Here is an 11407-nt window from a genome sequence, read left to right as displayed (position 1 = left end):
TCGATCGCTCTTGTTCTGCGGGCGGTTCTGCTGAGAATTACGGTGCCGCCAGGAGGAATAAACAACCATTCTATCTCGGCACGAGTAAGGCGGTTAATTTTTCCCCGTCGGAGCTCTGTTCCTCCGGAACTCTCTCCCATTGTACTCATGAAAAATACGTTAGTGTAATTACGGATACCGGGCCAGGCAGCAAAGGCAAGGCACGATGGTGATTAACTCGGTGCGTGTGGGAGAGGTCACCTTCCCTCACCCTGGCACTGAAGAAAAACCCGCTTTTTTTCCTCTCCCGCCCACCCCCCAGGACACGCTGGAACTACAGGAGTGACAGGGCAATATCCATGACAATGTGCGGAGTTTTGTAGGAGACGGCAAACCTGCAAAGACGTAAAGAAATTCCCCTGAATTTCTGGCTTCTCTCAGTTGGAATATTAATGCCGTTTTAACAGAGTCCTTTATATTCTGTTTCTCCAGATGGATTATTTTTTTTAAAGGACGGCATTAAAAAGGAAGGCTCCCCCCGGGTTCTGGCTCCCATCGGAGCACGCTGCTATGGAGGCCTTTGGTATATCGTACGCAGAAATGGCTCCTGACATCAGTCCCCACCGCGGAGAAGGGGAGGCGCAGATCGGGCAGGAGCCGGTGCCCCGTTAGGCCCTGACAGGCCCCTGGGGACCGCGGCTGGGGCCGGGAGGAGCAGCAGTGCGGGAGGGATGGAGGTCGCCCCAGCCAGATGTGCGTCGGGGTGTTCTGCGCCCCGAAGCCTCAGTGCCCCGAGCACGGGAGGTTCAGCCTTAAACACACCCGAGCGACTTAGGTAAGGGCTAGTGAGAACTGGGCGGGGGGGAAACACCCCAGCCTTCAAATTTTGTTTTCCTCCAAAGGGGCTGAAATTTTGGAAGCTGGCTTCCGTCTGTGGAAATCTCCTCCTTTGAAGGGAACTCTCCCTTGCAAAGGCAAAATCCTTTTGCGGTGCACTGCATGCTGTGAATCGAGTCCTGGTTTGTTAGAGGGGGGTGCAGGGAGACAGACGTGCACTGCAAAATGACTTTTTTTTAATTTTTTTTTTTTTTTCCCCTTCTTGTGCAGCACAGGGTAGAAGGGAGCCTGAGCTGGGCCCAGCTGCCGGGGGCAAGTCAAGTGTGATGGTCCCCGGCAAAGGAACCTGCACCCCTTCGCGCTCGGCAGCATCTGAGGCTTTGCTGGAGGGAAACGATAATTGCCTTTTTATTCATTTCAATAGCATTATGAAACATTAAAATCGGGTTTGGTTGGTCACATGGGAGTGTCATCCATCAGTAACTCTGTGCGCGAGAGCGCGCCGCGGAGTTTCTCCCACTGCAGGCAGAAGGCATTATTAAAGCAACTAATCATTAAAAAAAATAGTTCAAAGAACCTAGTTGTCTGGTGAGCCTAATGGCTTTATTTTCCCATTTTCCAGCATAATGAGAGCAGTCTGGGCTGCTTGAATCTGCCTCTCCGAGAGCCTAATTGTTTTTAAATGTCTTTGCTAACCACTTCACATAGAGCCCATAAATCTGGGTTCGGGTAACCGAGAGCCAGGCTTCTGAGCTCTCTTTTAGGATGATACAGTTGTGCGTTAATTAAAAACACGCTTAGGAAGATGTAATCCTTCAGTCTTTAAACGCGCGGCCGTTGGCTGTGCCGGAGCGGGGGCCGGGTGCTGGGTTTCTGTCGGCGGATGGTCCCCGCAGCAGCGACCGCCTGCGGGGGCTCGGCACGGCAAACGCTCCCGAACACCAAGACGTTGCGTTCCTGGCCCTGACGTGTCTGCCCTTCCTTTGGAGAAGCCTTGGGAGATTCGGTGCTCGCGGCTTGTTTTCCCCCCCGAGTCGTTCCCTCACGGTTATGATGACAGAGAAGATGGTTTTATTTCACGGCGCCCGACGGCTCGACCACAAGGCTCCTCCGGCTCCTCGCTGTTCCCAGAAAGGCTCTTTCCTAGAAGGTAAGTTCTTCCAAGGTAAACGACGCAGAAAACCTGAAGAGGGGAGATGAAGGGTAGATATATTCAGAACAGTGGAACGACACAAAGTGAAACAACAGAGGTAAATGGCGAGGGGGAGGTTCAGCCCGTCGCCTGATCATCTCTGGAAAACGCCAAAGCGTTTCTGTATGCTCCACCACCGAGGACTTGGTCCACATCAATTTCAAGTGATTTAAATACTTGCAGTCTCTAATGAGAGCTGGCTGGAAAACAAGGATGCTTTTCATGAAAATGTCAGCGTTTCTATAGAAAATCAGGAGTATTTTGATGTGGAAGCACTGCTGTGGTTCTTCCTGGGAGCTGTTGAGCCCTCAGTCCTTATGCTGCGCTTCTCTGGACCAGGAGTGCCGTGGCGGAGCATCATGGCATTTGCAAAGCTGAGGTGCCTCAGCTGCATCCCCTGCGGTGCCTCAGCCCATTCCCCGGGGGTCAGTACAAAATGCCTTCTCCGGCTTTAATTTCCTTTCCCTCCGGCCGTCCCCGCAGTGTCACTCCAAGCGTTGCCGGCTCTTCCTCGCGGCCTCTGTGTCCAGGCGAACACTGTCATCGCGTGCCCATCACCTTGCCGGGTAGGTAGGTGCGCTCCTCCTCCCCGCCGGCAACCTCTTCTTGGTCCTCGCTGTGCCGTGCAAGGCTCCTTCCCAACACCGACATCCCCACCTTTTTGGTGCTGCCGCCTCTGGACACGGGCACGTTCTGTCTGTCCCGGTCCCTCAGCCCGGGCGATGGGCACGGCTGCCAGGCTGGCCGTGCCGACAGCAGCACCGTCCCCAGGGCAGCCTGGGACCGCGGGGACAGCAGGACAGGCAGAGCCAGGAGCTGAGAGGCTCTCTGAGGGACAAGGTGTAATTACCCCCGCTGGCTACAAGAAGGGGGGGTATTAGGGAAGGTTTTGGGCTGCTTTGGTGAGTAGAAACGGTACTGCCATAAAAGAGAGCAACCAATTGTTGGGACCGTTCCCGGAACACTCTGCGTCCCTCTCAAAACCACAGCTACATCCCTTAATTAAATGTAGCCTGCGCTTTCCCCCGCTAAATGAAATGATGTCTCAAATGTGCTGTGACCTTGACCCTTGGGCTGCGTTTCACCTCCAGCAGCACGGAAACATCACATTTCTTTCGATCTGCGTACCGGGCCTTCTCCTTCTCGGAAGGCGAAATATTAACTGTGTCTGCTTTGACGCAATTTGGATTCAATTGGCCCTCTACCTGAACTGCGAGAGGAAGCTAATGCGAAGGGATACGAGTCAGGCACGACTTCCAAACAGTTTTCTTTTGAGCAGCCCATTACACATTAACCTGCAAGATGGTGTGTTTTAAGAGAGCCTTGTTCGTCACCTCTGAAAAGTCAAATTAGCATAATTTCTGGAAAAGAACAATGGGGATAAAAGTGTTAGTCATTGTTGATTGAACAGGTAAGTTTCAGTGGCGTGATCTGCTGAATATTCATACTGTATTGTTTTTGACATTTAAGAACTCAATTATCAGTTGACTAATCAGTCTTTTACAGTACGTTATTTTTGTGATGGAAAATGAAGCACTGGTAAGCCTCAAGGGGAATACTGTTCAGATAGATTTTTTTTTTTTTTGTTTTTTTCTTTAAGGCAGGGTTTTTCTTTATTAAATGGATTAATTTAGCGCTTCTACTAGCAAGTGACTAAGAGCCCTCCAGCAGGCTGGGTAGCTTTTATCCAGGCTTTCCAGCACAGCTTGATGGAGCTGGGCAGCACCCTCCCAGTTGAAGCCCCGGGTAGGACTGGTGGGCAGATGCTCATGGGTGTCCGGAGATGCTCAGAGGGAAGGGGCCCGGCCCCACCGTCCTCTCGGGAGCTTCCCAGCCCTTCTCCTGGCTGCAGCACCCAGCGCGATGGGACTCCTGCGTGCTCTGCAGCCCCTCGGTGGTGCCGCAGGGCTCAGTCACAGCAAGGATGAGAAAGACTGGGGACGTGGTGGCTAATGAGCTTCCCGCAGCGTTCTGCTCGGGGAGGCATCCCAGGGCTCAGACGGGAGGGGTCGCTTGCTTTTCCTCGGCAGGGACAGCATCGCGTCGTCTTACAGCACGTGTCGCCCCGTGTCCGTGCTTCGCTTTGCTCGGCTTTGGAGGAGTCGACACGCCGCAGTCCGTGTTCCTCTGGGAGAGGCGACGAGGAGGGAGGCAGAGGAGAGGAAGGCAGGGCTCTGCGGTAGTTTGGAGCTCCAAAAAAGCGTCCAAAAGGTTGGGAACCTCACTTAGTAATGACTGTTTCCCAACACATTGCAAAGCAAGAAAGGGATGGGAGCTGCCTAAGTATTACTAAGGACCCACAAACCTTGTCCTTTTTCTCTTCTTTCTCTCTTTTTGGAATATATTTTGGAAATCTAGTAATAATCTTTGTGTAATTTACCTCTTCCATTGAACAGCTCAGGGACCAGCTTTCCACTTGACAGATTATTTTGACATATTTACTCATAGCTATGTCTGTCTCGGCAGCATCCATATAAAAACCTCAAACTTTAAATTAACGTGTAGGGGCTGAGATTTTTGCCTGCAGTTGAGCAGTCTCTTCAACACACCCTCCTCTCTCTGGCTTTTAGTTATATGTTGCTCTAAAACTGTAACAACGACAAAGCAGCGAGTGGCTTGGGGTTTTTTGTTGTTTTGGTTTTTTTTTTTAGAGCTGAAATGGAGGCATCTTTACAGAGCGTTTGTTGTCAGGGAGCGAGTCCTGGCCTGGTGAGGGCAGTGGGGTTTGGTCATCCCAAAGGACCGTTGTGACGATGCAGGTTCCGCCGCGCCGGCTTCGGGATGCACAGGGAGGGGGTGGGCGGACTCGGACGATTCCCCACAGGTTTATTTTAATCTATGAAAGAAAGCAAGCACATTATTTCACCTTCTTGGAATGTGACAGTTATTAATAACCCCATTAAGAGCAATACCGTTCAGCTCTATTCAAGCAGGCGATGCCCGAGTGATTGCCGCGGAGCGGGGAGGCTCCCCCGACTTACAAAGTTAACAAGATGTTGTGTTGCTAAACATTGGTTTTCTCTTTCCGTTTTTGTAACGAGCTCTGCTAGGGGTGTCGCGGGTCAGATCAATAAGAACGCAGGCCTCCTCCATCACCCCCGAGGAGAGGGGAAGAGGACAGCAGCTAAAGGATTTCTCTCCGTTCTTTAAAATAAGCTCTTTCTTTATGCTCTTATTTATTGTGCTGGTTTGTAAGTATTCTGTTGTGGGTTTTTTTGGGTTGTTTTAACCCTCCGACAAGCACCCTGGCTGGTGGAGAGGCTGGATGGGAGGGCGCTGAGGTCGCCGCTGCCACCAGCTTGGCTTCGGTGGGGGGCTCTGGGCACTGCGGCGGTCGCCTGCGCTTTGCCGGCTCGTGACGGCGCTTACGGCCGTGCTTTCGTAGGGTTGCCGAGGGCTTGCAGGCATGTCGTGATGTGTTGTTATCCCGGGGGGTTTGCTCGTGGGGTTGGACGCAGGGTTATCGTTACTGTTGGCCAACTCTGCAGGACGCAGCGGCGTCTTACGAGCGTGCTTGGCGGGCCTGGGCGTTCGTTGCTTTGCTTCTCTTCTTTCTCTTTCTTTTTTTTTAAAGAGCATTGTGTCTTGAGGTTTTTTGTTTGGGAGGAGAATACCGAGAACTGTAATTCTTTTTAAAGCCAGTATTATATCTACATCCACGTATATGTGCAACCGCTCCTTTATCTCGTATGAGAATAATGATGTCTAGTTTTACAGAACTTGAATAATTCATCAGCATAAACACGTTGTGCCCGGCATACCGCGTCCCTCTCTGTCAAACGGAAAGAAACCCAGAAAAATGGTAACGAATAATGAGATTTCTGGGGTCGCTGGACAATTTTGGAAGCTGTTTCCAAAGGCTCCAGGCTGCGGAGGGGCTGGGGCTGCCAGCGGCGGCTGCGGGGGCAGGACCAGCCCCTCCGTCGCCTGCCGTGGGGTGAGCTGCCCGTGCTGGGCCCGTTGCTTTTCTATCATTAGTGAATTAGACCCCCGCTGCCCGTAGAGGACGGACGACCAGCAGACGGGTGCCCCGGCCGGTCGCGCCCCGCACTGTACTGCGGGATTGGCGTTTGATTTCTCCGCTCTCGGGCGGCTTTTCAAGAACTGCTTGTTGTTTCCCTTGGAATAAGCGATGCCTTGCTTAGGCCCAGCTACCTCTTCTCTTTCCTGAGAAGAAAATCGGCACCTTTTCCCCCGCAAATACATTTATTGTGCGGTAAGGAATCAAAACACCATTTAATCCCGAAGATTAAAACCTCGTGTTGTCGGGGGATTCTTGCGTGGAGCACTTATTTTCTCTGCGCTTGTTTTCTTTTTCTTTTCTGATGCATACAGCTGTCTGTTTTTCCTGTCAGCAGCCAGAGCCCTTCATACTGATCCCAGGGCTATTACTCCGTCACGTCGCCACTCTGCAGAAAGAAGGTATTAAGCAAAATAGCATTCTCAGAAGCAGGAATTGCTATTGTTAGCAAAACAATACCTGCGAAATAATTTCCTCCTGACCGAAGCCTCGTTTCTCCCAGCAGGCGGACGGCGGGATGGGTTATTAACGGGTGGTCGTGCTCGTTGGTGCTTCTGGCCCCAAAGTGGCGCCTCGTCTCGGGGCTGATGGGGAAGGCGAGGGAGCTCCGTCCTGGGTCGCTCTTGTAGATCAGCAAGACGCCCTGACGTGGGACCTTTTTTCCCCACTATTGGCACTTTAGAAGCAACTCTGCTTGAAACAAGTCACAAAGTACCAGTTTGCATCCACGGGCGACCCTAAATGTTCCGGTGTATTGAAATTACGCAAGAAAAAAGGCAAGACGGTTGGTAGTATGGGAGGAAAATCTGTGGGTTTGCTGGGGATTATGTTTCTGACTGGGAAAGAGGAGGATGCCGTGCCTTGCAGTAAATAAGCCCAGGTTCCTGGGGTGGCAGAGCGCCAGGCCTGGAGATTCACTCCTCGTTTTGGTTTTTTTTTTTTTTCAACAGCAACAATTAGCTTCTTGAGCTAATGAGAGGTTTCATAAGCAACCATGAATAATAGTGCTTAGGGACTCTTGGCAAAAAAATGGTGTTTTGAATCGCGCAGCCACCGCGTTGTTACAACCAAAGCGGAGACTCCTTGCGCGGCGGTTTTCCCGCCTGACGGGTGTCCGCGGCGGTGGGGTGTCGGGCAGGGAGATGGAGCAGCGGCTGTCCGTCAGGTTTGTGTACCACGGTTTGGTTACCGGCATCTCCAAGGAGTCCCCGGAGGCAGCAACGATCGGGTTCTGCAGAGGCAGGCGGAGCTATCGGAATACGATGGCCGCATCAGGAGACGCGGAGAGACCCTTCGACTCCATCGATGGGAAAGGGGGGGGGATATCAATTCTACCTCTTTGAATTAATGAACTACAGCCTGAAACTTGCAGCCTGGTTAAAAACATTATGAATTTCGCCAGCTTGGCACTCCGAGAGGATTTGTTACCCACCGCGCGCTCTCAGCAGCCTGCCGGCCTTGCTGCAGCCCTCTTCTTCCCAGCCGCCCGTGGGCATCGATGGGAGCAGCCCGTCCTCCCCTCGGCCGGGTCTCTGCTGCAGCACGAAGGGAGAGGCTCAGGGAAGTCCCTGGAGCTTCACCGAGAGGTTTAAGCCCAGGAAGGCGTCTTCCTCTGAAAGCACACCTCGCCCCCACGTCCTGGAGCCCCTCAGGCGACCCCAGCACGGCGCAGTCTGCCATGGTGCCGCCAACCCGTCCCTGCGCCGCAACCAGCTCCTAAACACCCAGCTACACCTTAAAATCATTGGTTCGCCGTTTGCCGCGGGTCGTTGAGCCGCGTGACGCCCTGGCAGGCTCGGATTCAAGCCAGGCTTGCTGCTGGCCTTGAAAGGCAGCAAGCGGAGAGCGGTTCCTCGCGTGAGGGGCTGCGCGGGGGGACGGCCGCGGGGCCCAGCCCCTCGCCGAAGCGTGAGGCGTCGCCAGCCGCAACGTGGCCTTCACTCGGCGGCGTCTCCCCCAGTGCGAGGCAGCGGCAGCACTCTGGTTTTAATTGTATTCATAGAGCCGCTGTTACTCCATCTGGCTCACGCGGGACGAATACTAATGGCCCTCTGGATTGTTTTAAGTGCAGATCTGAACCAGATACTTGCTTTCATTTTGTCAGGAGCTGTCGCTCCGCACAGAGATTTGTGGAGTTTTCCTTCTAATGGATCCCACTCGGCTCCGGCGCCCAGCCCTGGGGGAGTGCGCGTGCGTTGGGGGAGAGCAAACCTGCCGATGCCAGGGAAAGGGAGACGGGGAAAACCTCCTGCCCAGACCGGTAATTATTAACTCTGAGGTGTAATGAGGTGGGAAGGAAGGCTCCTGGGGGAGGGGGCTGCGGTGCTTCGGTGGGATGAGGGCACCCTGCCCGCACCGCAGGCTCGTTGCTGTGCTCCAGCCCCGTGCAGTGATGCCACGGCTCCTCCTCTGCTCCCACCCGACCCGCATCCATGGCACGTGGTCCCCTGCATGACAGGGGCCTCCTCTGGGGCTACAGGGCTCGGGGGGACCTTTGGCCAGCGGCTCGTGGTACTCCTGTGACGCTGGTAGTCATTAGCAGCGATAAAGCGCTTTTCGTGTAGGCTTCCCTCTTACTCTCCTGTCTCTGTTTCCTGGGCAGGTTGATCTGTGCCCCCCCATCGCTCAGGTCGCCCAGCTGAGGATGCGCCAGGGAACATCTTGACCTCCCTGGCCGGTCCCTCCTGGGGCACAGCGGCTCCCCTGCGCCAGAGGATGCCCCTGGCTCTGCTCCGAGGCTTCGCACCGCAGCCGAGGTGGGAATTATTCCGTTAGCAAAGAGGATTAGTGTTTCATAACAAAAGGTAATTTATTCAATTGTATGCAAAAAAGGTAGCGGTTACAACACATACAAAGCTCGCTTTAGTTTTGGCTATTGTATTATAAGTTTAAATCCTGTGAAAACCCAGCTGTGCACCTTTGGGGAGAACTTGACCAGTCCCAGCCTGAATTGGATTGCCTTAATTAAACGCACTTGGCTTGGTCAGAAGAGGAACGTGGCAGGCTTTCGGCCGCCTCCGCAGCAGCCGGCGAAGTGCCGGTCTGCCCCGATCACCCTGATCTCCTTCCCCGCACCTAGAGGAGACCCTCGAGGCGAGCCACGGGGATCTTCTTCTCTTGGCAGCCCCGTTGACCAACAACTGGTGTGCACATCCCGGCACCCGACTCGATCCGCTCCAGCATCCATATGGATGCAAGGCTTGATCCCAAGGAGGAACCAGGACCCACAGGACGTCTGAGTCCAGACCTGTCTGCTGTAACCGCCATAGACTCAAGAAGTAAGTATGGGCAAGTTTAGGAATGTGTAGGAAAAGCTGAGGTTGTCTCGTGGACGAAATTACGGGGGAAAAGCAGACAGACCTTTGGGTGCCCAAGATCACCTTGTGCTTAAAAGCTTGCCCCTACTCCAACCACATCCACGGTCCTGGTGAGCAGTGTTACCACTCCTCGTGGCTCGCTGCCGTAGCTAACGTTGCTGTGCCGTTCGAAATAAACTTTTTCTCCACCCTGGCCTTATTGAGGTTATCGGATGCTATGAGATCAAGACAGGCCAGTCACTGTCAGCGTAACCCTCTCTCCTGGTGGTAGTATGGGAAGAAATACAGAGGCAACTTGATTTTCCGGACCTCACTAACTCATGAGTTGATTTTTGGAGAATCCTTCTGTTCTTTGATGTGGAACCAGCCACTCTTAGCCTGAAGATATAAAAAGGCAGTAGGAAGTGAGCTGGCCTGTCTCTTCTGAGTCTCTCTGCATCACAAAAAAGCGGGGGGTGGGGGGGGAAGGTTGTGGGATTTTTTTTCCCAATTGTCGTGTGTGCGAGCCAGTGCTCGAGTTCAGTGGCTCCTCGTGCACGAAGGTTTCTGTGGGTGCGGTACATCAAGAAGGATCCCTCGTTTTGGCATATCTGCCTGTTCCTTGTGCTGTCACCTCTCTGCTGCGTTGGCTTACAGTTTGCCTTTAGTAAGCAATAATAGTAATCATAGCAATCGAGAATGTCCTTGCCTACAGGACTCCTTCCTTCTCGCTGCTTTGCTGTGGCTCTGAAATTGCCTCCTGTTGCCTGTGCCGATCTCTCCAACACATCCCAGTCCAAGGTCAGCTGCACCGCTGGCTGCTTTATGGCCCTTAAACACTCCTCAGCTGGGTCTCGCGTCCGTAGCCGTCACCTTCTTAGGACAGACGTCCATCCTCCTTCTGTGCCCGGGATGGCTACGGCTTTGGATGTTCACCACCAGCTCTTCCTGCGGTTCGTTTTAGCTCAGTGCCTATAGCCCGTGTCTAACAGAAAGTGACGGTGGCTCGGAAGAAACATGTTTGACTGTGGTGTTTTGTTTTTTTTTTAATCTAGACCAAAATGGACGCAGAGAAAACCTGTCCTCTGTCCCTGCGCGGGGGCTCTGCAGGTCTGAATTCCTGCTGCAGGCTTTTCCACGTTGCGCTGACGGCATCACGTGCCTCTTCAGCATCTCGGGAGGTATTTATAGCATTTCAAGATCTTTTGTGTGGCCTGAACTCTTGAAATAAGCAAGCCGGTAAGTGCTTTTACCTTCTGAGGGAGACTGCAAAAGCCTCAGTATCTGCATTGATCCAGCCCTGGGGATTTGCATTAATTACTCCCTCCTCCGGTGACTTTCAGCTCCCGGTTCAATTGCTGGTGAAGATACCTGCAGCACACACAGTCTTGACATCGTGACGCCCGGCAGCGCCGTGCGCCCGTATCGTCGGTCCCCACGTGCAGATGGAAGGGCATCTGCCGCGGGAAAGGTTTGGAGCCCGGAGGGATAATGCTGCATCCAAGATGCTGGTGCTGAAGATGAACACGGCTGGGGCCAGCCTTACTCCACGGAGGTCGGGATGTTCCCCGGTGGAGAGGGACTTGGCCGCTGGTTCATCTCCAAGGCAGGTGGCACTAGCCAAACGTGGTGGCTTGTGAGCGGGCACAGCGGAGGACGGGTCGCTGGGTGCGTACCGGCCGCCTCCGGTGCTGTCCCAAGCCAGCTGCCTCTGTGTAATCCCAGAGCACCTCCTAATCTCTCCTCCGCGTTCTCTCTGCTGCTCTAGAGCAGCTCTCGGGGCCACCCTGTGCTGCACGGGCGTTATTCCGCAGGCGAAACTCAGCCCGCGAGGAAAGGAGCCGTTAGGGGTTTGCAAAAGCGCTCGGAACCAGACGGCAACTCCTCCAGAGCTGCCGTGACACCCGCGCTGGACGGTGAGCACAGAGCAGGGCGATAATCTAAACTAGAGCGAGAGACACGAGATATTACTCCTGCCAGAAAATAAGGTTTAAAAAAAATAAATCATTGCATCATATTGCTCGCTGCTGTTTTTGCCAAAGTCAAAAATAGAGGTGAAAGGAATTTTATTTTTTTTCCCCC

At 53.5% G+C, this 11407-nt stretch overlaps 1 long non-coding RNA gene across 1 annotated transcript; it reads left to right on the top strand.

Moving 5' to 3' along the window:
• The first annotated feature begins 8073 nt into the window (after positions 1-8073).
• On the top strand, positions 8074-10194 carry LOC134525040 (uncharacterized). Its single transcript, XR_010073670.1, has 4 exons — positions 8074-8289; positions 8632-8785; positions 9154-9307; positions 10041-10194. It is a non-coding gene; the product is annotated as an uncharacterized LOC134525040 (long non-coding RNA).
• The last annotated feature ends 1213 nt before the right edge of the window (positions 10195-11407 follow it).

Source organism: Chroicocephalus ridibundus, chromosome 18 (genome assembly GCF_963924245.1).
Source record: "Chroicocephalus ridibundus chromosome 18, bChrRid1.1, whole genome shotgun sequence".
In the NCBI taxonomy this organism is placed as follows: Eukaryota; Metazoa; Chordata; class Aves; order Charadriiformes; family Laridae; genus Chroicocephalus; species Chroicocephalus ridibundus.
This window is presented reverse-complemented; position numbering and strand designations above follow the sequence as displayed.